This window comes from Tachypleus tridentatus, chromosome 12, assembly GCF_004210375.1.
Source record: "Tachypleus tridentatus isolate NWPU-2018 chromosome 12, ASM421037v1, whole genome shotgun sequence".
NCBI lineage: Eukaryota > Metazoa > Arthropoda > Merostomata > Xiphosura > Limulidae > Tachypleus > Tachypleus tridentatus.
In genome coordinates, this window is record NC_134836.1 from 80296230 (window position 1) to 80310540 (window position 14311).

The 14311-nt window shown below is 30.9% G+C and overlaps 1 protein-coding gene across 4 annotated transcripts in view; it reads right to left on the reverse strand.

Moving 5' to 3' along the window:
• The window catches only part of LOC143233779 (receptor-type guanylate cyclase Gyc76C-like), a 101903-nt gene that overhangs the window by 27341 nt on the left and 60251 nt on the right, over positions 1–14311 (reverse strand). The window contains exon 1 of one of the 4 annotated variants that reach the window (XM_076470434.1): positions 7051–7247. The exons of the other annotated variants lie outside the window; for them this stretch is intronic. The gene's annotated coding sequence lies outside the window, so the exon portion shown is untranslated. Of the gene's footprint in view, positions 1–7050; positions 7248–14311 lie in introns of those variants that run through there. 4 annotated transcript variants of the gene reach the window in all.

Genomic DNA, 14311 nt, shown 5'->3' on the forward strand with positions numbered 1-14311 from the left:
ATAAACCAAATGAACAGGTTTTAGGGATAAATACATCAACGTAACAGGTACTATTAAACAGAGCATCTAACTACACTGTGAAATAGTGTAACAGATACAAGGTAACAGATACTGTTAAAAGAACACCAAAACATATTTTACATTATAAATAGCATGAAAGGATATATACAACCCAGTAGCAGATACTGTTTAACAGAACACCAAAACACACTGTACAATATAAACAAAATGAGCATGTTTTATGGTCAAATTCAATAAGGTAATAGATATTCTTAATTAGAACTCCAAAACATAATGTAAAATATAAATATGAGCATTATAAGGGTTAAAGATATCACGGTAACAGATACTGTTAAACAGAACACCAAAAACACTATGAAATGTAAATAACATGAGTAGGATTTAGGGTTAAATACAACAAAGTAAAAGATACTCTTACATATAATACCTAACTACACTGTGAAATATAAACAAAATGAGGAAGTTTTGGGGTGAAAGAGAACAAGGTAGGAGATATTGTTAGCAAGAACACCGAAACACGCTGTAAAATAAAAACAACATTAGTAGGTTTTTAGGGTTAAATATAAGAACATACAAGAAATTGTTAAAAAGAACACCAAAACATACTGTAAAATATAAACAATATGAACAGGTTTTAGTGTTAAATATAACCAGGTAACAGATACTGTTAAACAGAGGACCAAAACATGCTGTAAAATATAAACAACCCCAAGCAAGTTTTAGGGTAAATAATTAACAGATACTATAAAACAGAACTCCAAAACATACTGTGAAATATAAAGAACATGAGCAGGTTTAGGATTAAATACAACAAGATAGCAAATAGTGTTAAACAGAAGACCAAAACACATTGTAAAACTAAAACAATATGACTATATTTTAGGGTTAAATATAAAGGATAACAAAAACTGTTAAAATGAAGACAAATTCATAGTTTAAAATATAAACAACATGAGCAGGTTGAAGGGATGAATAAAATAAGGTAAGAGATAGTGTTAAAAAACACCAAGACATACTGTAAAATAACAAAAAACATGAGCAGGTTTTAGGGTAAAATACAACAGGGTAAAAGATACTGCTAAATTGAGGACCAAAACACCCTGTAAGATATAATAATGAGCAGGTTTTAGGGTTATATACAAGGGATAAACAGATAAAGTAAAACAGAACACCAAAAACAATGTAAAATATAAATGACATGAGCAGACTAAGGTAATAGATACTTCTAAACAGAATACCAAAAAATACTGTGAAATATAATCAACATGTGAAGGTTTAATTGACAAAAACAATAAGGTAACAGATACTGTTAAACAGAACACTAAAACACACTGTAAGATAAAAACAACATGAGCAGGTTTCATAATCAAATACAAGATAAGAGATACTGTGAAATACAAACAACATGAGCAGTATTAGGGATGAATACATCATGGTAACAGATACTGTTAAACAGAACAAGAAAACATTCTGTAAAATATAAAGAACGAGTGCAAATTTAAGGGTTAAATACAAAGGGTTAAGAAATATAGTGTTAAACAGAACACCTAAACACACTGTGAAATATAAACAAGATGAGCAGCTTTCAAGGTTAGATAGAACAAGGTGAAAGAGGCTGTTATAAAGAACACCAACATATACTGTTAAATGTAAACAACATGAGCAGGTTTTAAAGTGAAATACTATAAGGTAACAGATAGTCTATAAAAGAACACATAACCATATTGTAAAATATAAACAACACATTGAGGTTTTAGGATTAAATACAGGCACTGTTAAACAGTACAACAAAATATACTGTAAAAACAAATCAACATGAGCAGGTTGTACGGTCAAATACAACAAAGTAATAGATACTGTTATTTACAACACCAAACCATTCTGTAAAATATAAACAACATGAGGAGTTTTAGGTTTAAATACAAGATAACAGAGAGTGTTAAACAGAACACCTAAACATTGTAAAACATGAAAACCATGAGTAGGTTTCAGGGTTAAATACAACAAGGTAACATATAGTGTTCAACAGATCACCTAACTACACTGTGAAATATAAACAAGATGAGTAGGTGTCAGGATGAAATAAAGCAAAATAGCAGGCACTGTTAGAAAGAACACGAAAACACACTGTTAAATATAAACAACATGAATAGGATTTAAAGTGAAATATAACAGAACACATAACCACACTCTAAAATATTAACAACATGATGAGGTTTTAGGGTTAAATACATCAAGGTAACAGGTATGTCTAAAAAGTACAAAAAACATACTGCAAAATATAATCAACATGAGCAGGTTGTATGGTGAAATACAACGAAGTAACAGATACTGTTAATTACAACACCAAAATATACTGTAATAAACAAAAAATGGCAGGTTTTAGGGTGAAATAGAAAAAAGGTAGCAGATACTGTTATACAGAAAACCAAAACACACTGTAAAGTAGAAAGAACATGAGTAAGATTTAGGATTAAATACAACAATGTAAGAGATATTGTTACATATAACACCTAACTACACTGTGAAATATAAACAATATGAGCAAGTTTCGGGATGAAATAGAAGAAGGTAAAAGACACTGCTAGCAAGAACACCAAAACACACTGTGAAATATACACAACTTAAGCAGTATTAGAGATAGAGAGATCCAGGTAATAGATACTGTTAAACAGAACACCAAAAAATATTGTAATATATAAACAAGGTGAGCAGGTTTTGTGGGTCAAATACAACAAGATAGCAGGTACTGTAAGAAAGAACAACAAAACACATTGTAAAATAAAAACGACATGGGTAGGTTTATGGGTTAAATATAACAAGGTAAGAGATACTGTTAAACAAAATACCAAAACACAGAATAAAATATAAACAACATGAGCAGGTTTTAGGGTTAAATACGAAGGGTTAACAGATACTATAAAATATAATCAAACTGAGCAGGTTTAATGGATAAATACAAGAAGGTAACAGATGCTGTTAAACAGTACACCAAAACAAACTGTAAAGTATAAACAATATGAGCTGGTTTTAGGGTTAAATGTGAAATATAAACAAGATGAACAGAATTTATGGTCAAATATAAGAAAGTAACAGATACTGCTAAATAAACCATCAAAAACATGGCAAAATAGAAAGAAAATGAGCAGGTTTAAGGTTAAATAGAACAAAATAAGAAACACTCCAAAAATTAACACCAAAACATACTGTAAAATATAAACAAGATTAGTAGGTTTTAGGGTTAAAAGAATAAGTTAAGAGATAATGTTAAATAGAAAACCAAAACATACTGTAAAATAAACACAACATGAAGAAGTTTCATCAAAAACATGGCAAAATAGAAAGAAAATGAGCAGGTTTAAGGTTAAATAGAACAAAATAAGAAACACTCCAAAAATTAACACCAAAACATACTGTAAAATATAAACAAGATTAGTAGGTTTTAGGGTTAAAAGAATAAGTTAAGAGATAATGTTAAATAGAAAACCAAAACATACTGTAAAATAAACACAACATGAAGAAGTTTCAGGGTTAAATGCGACAAGGTAAGAGATAGTGTTAAACATAACAAATAACAATATTGTACAATACAAAAAAAACATGAGAAAGTTTTAGGTTTAACTACAATAACTCAGGAAATACTGTAAGAAGGAAGACCAAAATACTGTGAAATAAAAACAACGTGACTAAGTTTTATGGCTAAATATAACAATGTATCAGATAGTGTTAAAAAGAACACCAAAACACACTGTAAAATAAAAATAAGTTGAGTAGATTTTTGGGTTAAATATAACAATGTAGCAAACACTGTTAGACAGAACACCAAAACACATTGTAAAATTAAAACAACATTAGTACGTTTTAGGCTTAAATATAACAAGGTATCAAATACTGTTGAAATAAAGACCAAAACATACTGTAAGATATAAACAGCATGAGCAGGTTTTATGGTTGAATAAAACAAGGTAAGAGATAATGCTAAAAAGAACACCAAAACATACTGTAAAATAAAAACAACATGAGCAGGTTTTAGGGTAAAATACACAAGGTAAGAGATACTGTTAAACAGAGCACAAAAACACACTGTATAATGTAAACAACATGAGTAGGTTTTAGGGTTAAATACAGCATGGTAACAGATACTCTTAAACAGAATACTAAAACAAAGTGTAAAATAAAAAGAACATGAGGAGGTTAAATATAACAAGTTAATAGATATTGTTAAAAGAACACCTAAACACCCTGTAAAATATAAAAAACATGAGGAGGTTGTATGGTCAAATACAACAAATTAACAAATACTGTTAATTACAACACCAAAATATACCATAAAAGATAAACAAATGAGCAGATTTTAGGGTGAAATAGGTAAAAGTTGCAAATATAGTTATACCGAACACCAAAACACACTGTAAAGTATAAACAATATTGGTAGGTTTTAGGGTTAATTACAATAAAGTAACATATAGTGTTCAGCAGAACACCTAAGTACACTGTGAAATGTAAATAAGATGAGCAGGATTTAGGGTAAAATAAAACAAGATAGTAGATACTGTTAGAAAGAACACCAAAACACACTGTTAATTTAAAATAACACAAGTAGGTGTTAGGGTAAAATAAAACAATGTAACAGATACTGTTAAAAAGAACAACAAAATATACTATACATTATAAACCAAATGAACAGGTTATAGGATTAAATACATTAACATAACATATACTGTTAAACAGAACATCGAAACACTGTAAAATGTAAACAATATGAGCAGGCTTTAGGGTCAAATACAACAAGGAACGTGATACTGTAAAACAGAACACAAAACACACTGTAAAATATAAAACCACATGAGCACCTTTTATGGTAAAATACAACAAGGTAACAGATACTGTTAGTTACTACACTAGAATATACTGTAAAATATAAACATGATCAGTATAAGGGTTAAAGACATCAAGGTAACAGATACTATTAAAGAGAACACCAAAACACACTGTAAAATATAAACAACATTAGCAGGATTTAGGGTTGAATACAACAATGTAAGAGATTATTTCAAATAGACAATGAAAAGACTGTAAAATATAAACAACATGAGGAGTTTTAGGATTAAATACAAGATAACAGAGAGTGTTAAACAGAAAACCTAAACATTGTAAAACATAAACACCATGAGTAGGTTTTAGGGTTAAATACAATAAGGTAACATATAGTGTTCAACAGATCACCTAACTACACTATGAAATATAAACAAGATGAGTAGGTGTCAGGATGAAATAAAGCAAAATAGCAAGCACTGTTAGAAAGAACACGAAAACACACTGTTAAATATAAACAACATGAATAGGTTTTAAAGTGAAATATAACAGAACACATAACCACACTCTAAAATATTAACAACATGATGAGGTTTTAGGGTTAAATACATCAAGGTAACAGGTATGTTTAAAAAGTACAACAAAACATACCGCAAAATATAATCAACATGAGCAGGTTGTATAGTGAAATACAACGAAGTAACAGATACTGTTAATTACAACACCAAAATATACTGTAATAAACAAAAAATGGCAGGTTTTAGGGTGAAATAGAAAAAAGGTAGCAGATACTGTTATACAGAACACCAAAACACACTGTAAAGTAGAAAGAACATGAGTAAGATTTAGGATTAAATACAACAATGTAAGAGATACTGTTACATATAACACCTAACTTCACTGTGAAATATAAACAATATGAGCAAGTTTGGGGGTGAAATAGAAGAAGGTAAAAGACACTGTTAGCAAGAACACCAAAACACACTGTGAAATATAAACAACTTAAGCAGTATTAGAGATAGAGAGATCCAGGTAATAGATGCTGTTACACAGAACACCAAAAAATACTGTAATATATAAACAAAGTGAGCAGGTTTTGTGGGTCAAATACAACAAGGTAGCAGGTACTGTAAGAAAGAACACCAAAACACATTGTAAAATAAAAACAACATAGGTGGGTTTACGGGTTAAATATAAATAGGTAAGAGATACCGTTAAACAAAATACCAAAACACAGTATAAAAACATTTTAGAATATAACAGAATTGATAAAAGCATATGTTACAATATATGTAAGGCACACTAAAACATGGAAAAGTTTATTAGGAAATGTAAGAGTTTAATGAAGATGATACAAACAGAATGTAGTTATCAAGAGAACTAGCTGTTATAAAACCCATCATTTACCGTTTATAATAATATTTTTCAATAGTAAGTATTAGCTTTAATGTGAAGTTATAACCTATTTTGTAATCTTTTGGAACTAAACAGAGCACATCACACAGTATATCAAAGGACTTTAGTGAGTGACACGTAGTTCGTGTACCTGGTATTTTAAAAATTTGTATTGCCCTTCCCCCCTAGAAATATTTGTAGCCACGTTATTTCCTGAGCAATCCATCACCTTATAAGTAGCGCCATACGAAACAAAAGCAACATACATAACATAGGTACTTCTGTGAGAATAAAGATATATGAAATCTAAAAGTCAGTCAGAAGTGGACAATTATTTAGTCAAATAGAACACAAGTGATGTTCTAGGATTCTATCAGCCCTGTCCGACATATTGACAAGGGAGAGGCAGGTATTTTCTTGCGTGTGACGTATAGAACTTTTTTGATGTTTTGTTACTTGGCAACAACAATATTTTATTTTCAACGACAGAGAATTTATCCTTGGCTTATCAAAAGGTGAAAAGTCAAAGTTATAAATATAATTTTTAGAAGACTAACACAATACTAGCGAATAGAAAGAGGCATCATAGAGTTATTCTATTCTTACAATGAAGAGTGAGTCTTTCATCTAGTGGAATGAATAAATCAACAAAGGTGTAAATTATAACTAACTAGTTACTTTACACGAAAGTGTAAATACGACATTTCTCTTGCTTATACATTAGAAAAACTAAACGCTTTTTGTCATATTATATAGGGCTGAAACAAAATAGTTTCGTCTCTTTAAACGTCATAAACATAAGAGAACCATACTACTCACAGCTTGCTAGTTGTTAGACAACGGTCATAATTGATGCAACTCGTTGACCGTGAAATTGTTCTACCTGTGGCAACATTAGGATTCAGTGTTAAGAGTTTATTCACGGACTTGAAGTGTTACAATAACCTTAATATTAAAACTTGTAAAACACACTACATAGGTGTACACTGTGTTGTTGCCTGTCGTGTTGTACGGACAGAGGCAGTTTTAAACACTTGATTCATTTGCATTAATACCACTAAATATTTTAAAACAAAGTAAATTTAAAAACTGCCGGTTAACGTTATATTGCAGCGCCATCTATGACTATTTTTTACATAAATGTGTTCTGCACATGTTTCATACACCTGTGTGTTCCAACTGGAACAGCTGCTCCATTCTGCCACCACTTCCACGTTTATTCTAAAACTCAAATTGTGAAAACATAATATTTATACCTATTTCCACCACTGACTATTTAATAGTGCTAAAACTACCCTCCTTACATCAAACTGTATGTAATATTTACTTTAAATCAGAAAAGTGACAGTTAATAATGGTGAAACTGATTTCCTCACATCCAAGTATAATGTAATATTTACTTTATTTCAGACCAATGACTGTTAATAATTGTAAAACTAACTTACATGAAAGGGTAACGTAATATTTACTTTATTTCAGACCAGTGATTGTCAGTAATGGTTAAAAAACTAACCTACATCAAAGAGTAATGTAATATTTACTTTAATTCAGACCAGTGACTGTTAATAATGGTAAAATTAACTTGCTTACATCAAAGTGTAATGTAATATTTACTTTATTTCAGACCAGTGACTGTTAATATTGGTAAAAACTAACTTACATCAAAGTGTAATGTAATATTTACTTCAAATTAGTGACACACTTTTCATTAGTAAGTACATTAAATACCTTCTTCGTGTTTAAAGGTTATGATGTGATGACGCTTGCTTCTTTAGACAAATGTTTTGGAAACTGCTATATTTATCGACAGATAACACTGTATCCAGGATTTCATGTTAGAAAGGATTCTAAGTCGACGGTTATTGGATGGTTACCTTGACGTTCACGTCTTACAGAAAATGATTTTAATGTATTTTCTTGAAAATATCCTGAAATTAAAATCCCTGAGTGACAACTAAGTTCTGACCAATGAATAAACTAAGTAATCTTGTTTGTACTGGTTTAAGGATAGAGTTAATTTACGAGTATCCGGTGCCGTTATGAAACACGAGGACCACCATCCCTGTCAGTGGACGCGTCAAACTGTCATGATGTATGATAGTGGAATGTGAAACTTGCAAGGAACTAAACTAATTTTATCTAATAAACACTCCTGTTTGTTCTCATTAGTGACATTCTTTCCAGACAATTACATGAAAAGCCGAGAAGTTCAATAATGTATTGTTTATCATACAAGTTATCTTTCAACATAGGTGCTGCTGACTAGCTGCCTTCCTTCTAGTCAGTAGTTCAAAATTAGGAATGAAGATGAATAGTCTTAGCAGCTTAGAGGTAAGTACAAATTATTACCGCTTTAGGGCTACAAATAAAATCACTTAAACAAAAGTTAAACTGCCATCCCTATATAAATGCTTTATGAAATGATACTATAAAAGATAGGTGCACCTCTTAAAGGTCAGAAGATAAAAAAAAACACGAAAATATATATCATTTTTTAATGATTTGCTTTTGCAAAAGAGGAATAGTGCTTAATAATTAAACATAAACTAAATATTTGGAAAATCCCGAGATCGCCTTAATGCTGATTTTCCTTACTTTTCTAAATCAACGTAACAATTCCGCTAGAAACTGATAAATTCTAAACGTTCTGATTCTCAACCTGATTCCTCAAAAAGAACACACGTACGGGTTGTATCAACTGAGTTAAACAGACAGATACCGTGAGTTTACAAACGGAGTGTCAAGTTTCAGGAAATAATTACTTGTACATATCTTAAATCATGATAATATTGGTTTATCAGTGCTAATATAAAGAATGGAATTCAACGCCCCTTAGAACCAGGGAAGTTGGAAACTATTTTAGAAATCGCTAAAAAATAAATATCTCTGCTTTTAGCATAGCTATTTACTTATACCAATATTAGTACGTAGGCTGGAGAACTGTGTACCTACTCGAAACATACAAACCACAGGTAAAACCTCTAGGAAAACAAAAGCAATAAAGGATTTGTGTGTCAAGAAAAAAACAACAACAGAATAACCGCAAAAAATAAGTTTATATAATGTTATAGTGATCCAGTTATATTTTAACTAAACTAATGTGGCATAAACAACATTTAGAAATAATGAACATTAATGGCTCTAAGATATTATTGACAATAAACATTTTACAGAGGACATTATTAGTTTTTCTATGTTGGTTCTTGATGATGAATATCTGGTACAGAACATTAGTTATTCTATGTTGGTTCTTGATGACGAACACCTGGTACAGAACATTAGTTATTCTATGTTGGTTCTTGATGACGAACACCTGGTACAGAACATTAGTTATTCTATGTTAGTTTTAATGATGATCATGTAGTACAGAACATTAGTTGTTCTATGTTAGTTTTAATGATGATCATGTAGTACAGAACATTAGTTGTTCTATGTTAGTTTTAATGATGAACATGTAGTACAGAACATTAGTTGTTCTATGTTAGTTTTTATGATGATCATGTAGTACAGAACATTAGTTGTTCTATGTTGGTCTTGATGATGATCATGTAGTACAGAACATTAGTTGTTCTATGTTGGTCTTGATGATGAACATGTAGTACAGAACATTAGTTGTTCTATGTTAGTTTTTATGATGATCATGTAGTACAGAACATTAGTTGTTCTATGTTAGTTTTAATGATGAACATGTAGTACAGAACATTAGTTGTTCTATGTTAGTTTTTATGATGATCATGTAGTACAGAACATTAGTTGTTCTATGTTGGTCTTGATGATGATCATGTAGTACAGAACATTAGTTGTTCTATGTTAGTTTTAATGATAAACATGTAGTACAGAACATTAGTTGTTCTATGTTAGTTTTTATGATGATCATGTAGTACAGAACATTAGTTGTTCTATGTTGGTTTTTATGATGATCATGTAGTACAGAACATTAGTTGTTCTATGTTAGTTTTAATGATGAACATGTAGTACAGAACATTAGTTGTTCTATGTTAGTTTTTATGATGATCATGTGGTACAGAACATTAGTTGTTCTATGTTGGTCTTGATGATGAACATGTAGTACAGAACATTAGTTGTTCTATGTTAGTTTTTATGATGATCATGTAGTACAGAACATTAGTTGTTCTATGTTGGTCTTGATGATGAACATGTAGTACAGAACATTAGTTGTTCTATGTTGGTTTTTATGATGATCATGTAGTACAGAACATTAGTTGTTCTATGTTAGTTTTAATGATGAACATGTAGTACAGAACATTAGTTGTTCTATGTTAGTTTTTATGATGATCATGTAGTATAGAACATTAGTTGTTCTATGTTGGTCTTGATGATGAACATGTAGTACAGAACATTAGTTGTTTTAAGTTGGTTTTTATGATGAACATGTGGCACAGAACATTAATTGTTCTATGTTGGTTCTTGATGATGAACATGTAGTACAGAACATTAGTTGTTCTATGTTAGTTTTAATGATGAACATGTAGTACAGAACATTAGTTGTTCTATGTTAGTTTTTATGATGATCATGTAGTACAGAACATTAGTTGTTCTATGTTGGTCTTGATGATGATCATGTAGTACAGAACATTAGTTGTTCTATGTTAGTTTTAATGATAAACATGTAGTACAGAACATTAGTTGTTCTATGTTAGTTTTTATGATGATCATGTAGTACAGAACATTAGTTGTTCTATGTTGGTCTTGATGATGAACATGTAGTACAGAACATTAGTTGTTCTATGTTAGTTTTTATGATGATCATGTAGTACAGAATATTAGTTGTTCTATGTTCGTCTTGATGATGAACATCTGGTAAAAATATTAGTTGTTCTATGTTGGTTTTTATGATGAACATGTGGTACAAAACATTAGTTGTTTTAAGTTGGTTTTTATGATGAACATGTGGCACAGAACATTAATTGTTCTATGTTGGTTCTTGATGATGAACATCTGGTACATAACATTAGTTATTCTATGTTGGTTCTTGATGATGAACATACGGTACAGAACATTAGTTTGTGTAAGAAACTCATATCATGTGTTACAATTACACCAAACAATGACAACAGTACCGCATGAGCTACTGACGTCATATCTCAAAGCATTATAAGTTACTTGGTACATGCTTGCCAAAATAACAGTGATAGAAATCATATTTATAACCGAAAACTGTTTTTTTAATTACCATAATATATTAAAGGATCAATCACAGGTAACAAAGGATTGGCGTGTTATTCAAATGACTTCTATAAATAAAAACAACAACATACAACGTGATCATTCAGTTCATAAGTGGATCAGCACAAACTTTTTAAAACAATGTGACATCAGAATGAATTAGCATATGAGGAAGTAAGAGAACAGCAGTACTCTAAAAGAACCAATAAAGTGAAGAAGAGTAAGCAGTACTTTAAAAGGACCAGTGAAGTGAAGGAGAGTACAGCAGTACTTTAAAAGGACCAGTGAAGTGAAGGAAAGCACAGCAGTACTTTAAAAGGACTAGTGAAGTGAAGAAGAGTACAGCAGTACTTTAAAAGAACCAATGAAGTGAAGAAGAGTAAGCAGTACTTTAAAAAGACCAATGAAGTGAAGAAGAGTACAGCAGTACTTTAAAAGAACCAATGAAGTGAAGAAGAGTAAGCAGTACTTTAAAAGGACCAGTGAAATGAAGGAGAGTACAGCAGTACTTTAAAAGGACCAGTGAAGTGAAGGAAAGCACAGCAGTACTTTAAAAGGACTAGTGAAGTGAAGAAGAGTACAGCAGTACTTTAAAAGAACCAATGAAGTGAAGAAGAGTAAGCAGTTCTTCAAAAGAACCAGTGAAGTAAAGGAGAGTACAGCAATACTTTAAAAGGACCAGTGAAGTGAAGGAGAGTACATCACTGCTTTAAAAGAACCAATGAAGTAAAGGAGACTACAGCACTGCTTTAAAAGGACCAGTGAAGTGGAGTACAGAAGTACATCAGAGAAACGGATATGAACGTTTATTAAGATTGTGTTCTTCTCTTAGAGACTTGAAATTAAATGATTGTAACACATAATTCAATAATGATGTGCATTCATAAGGAGACCTTGATGTTGGATCCCACCAAACCTGTCGCTACGTAGAAAAATAATGGTTGGGGCAAGACGAAACGGGAAAAGAAAAACCACACACACTACGTTGGTGTGTGAAAAAACAAAACATTAGAATTTACTACATACATTAATACACACACATCAGGTTGGTGTCTGAAGAAAATCATTAGAATTTACTACATAAGGTTACACATAAACATACACACACACAGCAGGTTGGCACGTTAAAAAAACATAATTTACTATATGTAGTAACAAACACACACACAGTAGGTTGGTGTGTGAAGAAAAACATAATTTACTACATCTTGTAACACACACACTAGGTTGGCGTGTGAAGATAAACATAATTTTTGCATATAGTTTGCAACAAGACTGATATGAAGAGATTATTTTAAAGCATGGGTTAGTAGGGACAAAAAATTACGTAGAAATTATTGAATCAAATTAACACAATGTTCTACAACCAGCACTTAAACATTCAACAAAATAGTCTTTTGAAGTAATACAGTTAACAATATGCAATACAACCAGCACTTAAACATTGAATAAAATAGTCTTTTGAAGTAATAGAGTTAACAGTATGTTCTACAAACAGCACTTAAACATGGAACCAAATAGACTTTTGAAGTAATAGAGTTAACAATAAGTTTTACAACTACAAGTTAAACATTGAACAAAATATATTTTTGAAGTAATAGAGTTAACTATGTTTTACAACTAGTACTTAAACATGGAACCAAATAGTGTTTTGAAGTAATACAGCGAACAATAGGTTCTACAACCAGCAGTTAAACATTGAACAAAATAGACTTTTGAAGTAATAGAGTTAACATTAAGTTTTACAACTACCACTTAAACATTGAACAAAATAGATTTTTGAAGTAATAGAGTTAAGAATATGTTTTACAACTAGTACTTGAACATGAAACCAAATAGTGTTTTGAAGTAATACAGTTTATAATGTTTTACAACCAGCACTTAAGCATTGAACAAAATAGACTTTTGAAGTAAAACAGTTAACAGTATGTTCTACAACCAGAACTTAAATATTCAACAAAATAATCTTTGAAACAATGCAGTTCTATCACCAGTACTTCACCATTCCACATGATAGCTTTCGCTGTATTTATTAGTTCCCTTGGTAACAAGTAACTTAGCCCCTTATACATTTTAATATGAAGTTCTTAACAGATCACAGTGTTCATATTTTGTAATAACTACTTTTGTCGGTACTTTTCGTTTTGATTTTGTTAATATGTCAAGCAGGCTTCCTCAAGACTGATGGCTTTAATTACAGATGATGTTGGGCGTTCAGATAAACACTATCACATTCTTTTGCCAGTATTACACGAAGTTACTGTTCGTGTCTTATAAATTGAACAACAGTGTACACAGTTAAAATCAATAGAACAATAAATATAAATAGATGCCCAACATGATGTGTATGTGTGGTGAGGTACCAGACAATGTCACACTACAGACAGTGTGTGTTGAAGTGACAGAAAATGTCACACTGAAGACATTTGTGTTGAAGTAACAGACACATCACAGAGCAAAAAAAAAAAGTGTGATTATCGTATGTATTTCAGTAACAAATTCGCTTCTTCTCATAACAACGCCATTGTACCAGCAACGCGACAGCAGCTGTGGTGGGTCGTTAAAAAATGTGCGTGAAGTTTACTTTCTGAGATACTGTGGCGTAAGAGCACGGTAACAAAGGTCAACTCTCTTACCATGTGTTATATATACCTTATCTATCACATTATGAGAAAGAAGGAAATAACAAAGATAACTGAATAGCATCAATAGGGCATAGTATTTACTGAATAATATCTAGATGGACAAGCTCCAGTTTAAACTAGAATGGACTTCAAGAAATAGTTATTAACACTTAGATGGTCTAGTTCCATTTTAAACTGGAGACTGGGCTTCAGGAAATATTTATTAACATTTTGATGGATTAGACTTATTTATACAAATTACTGGATAT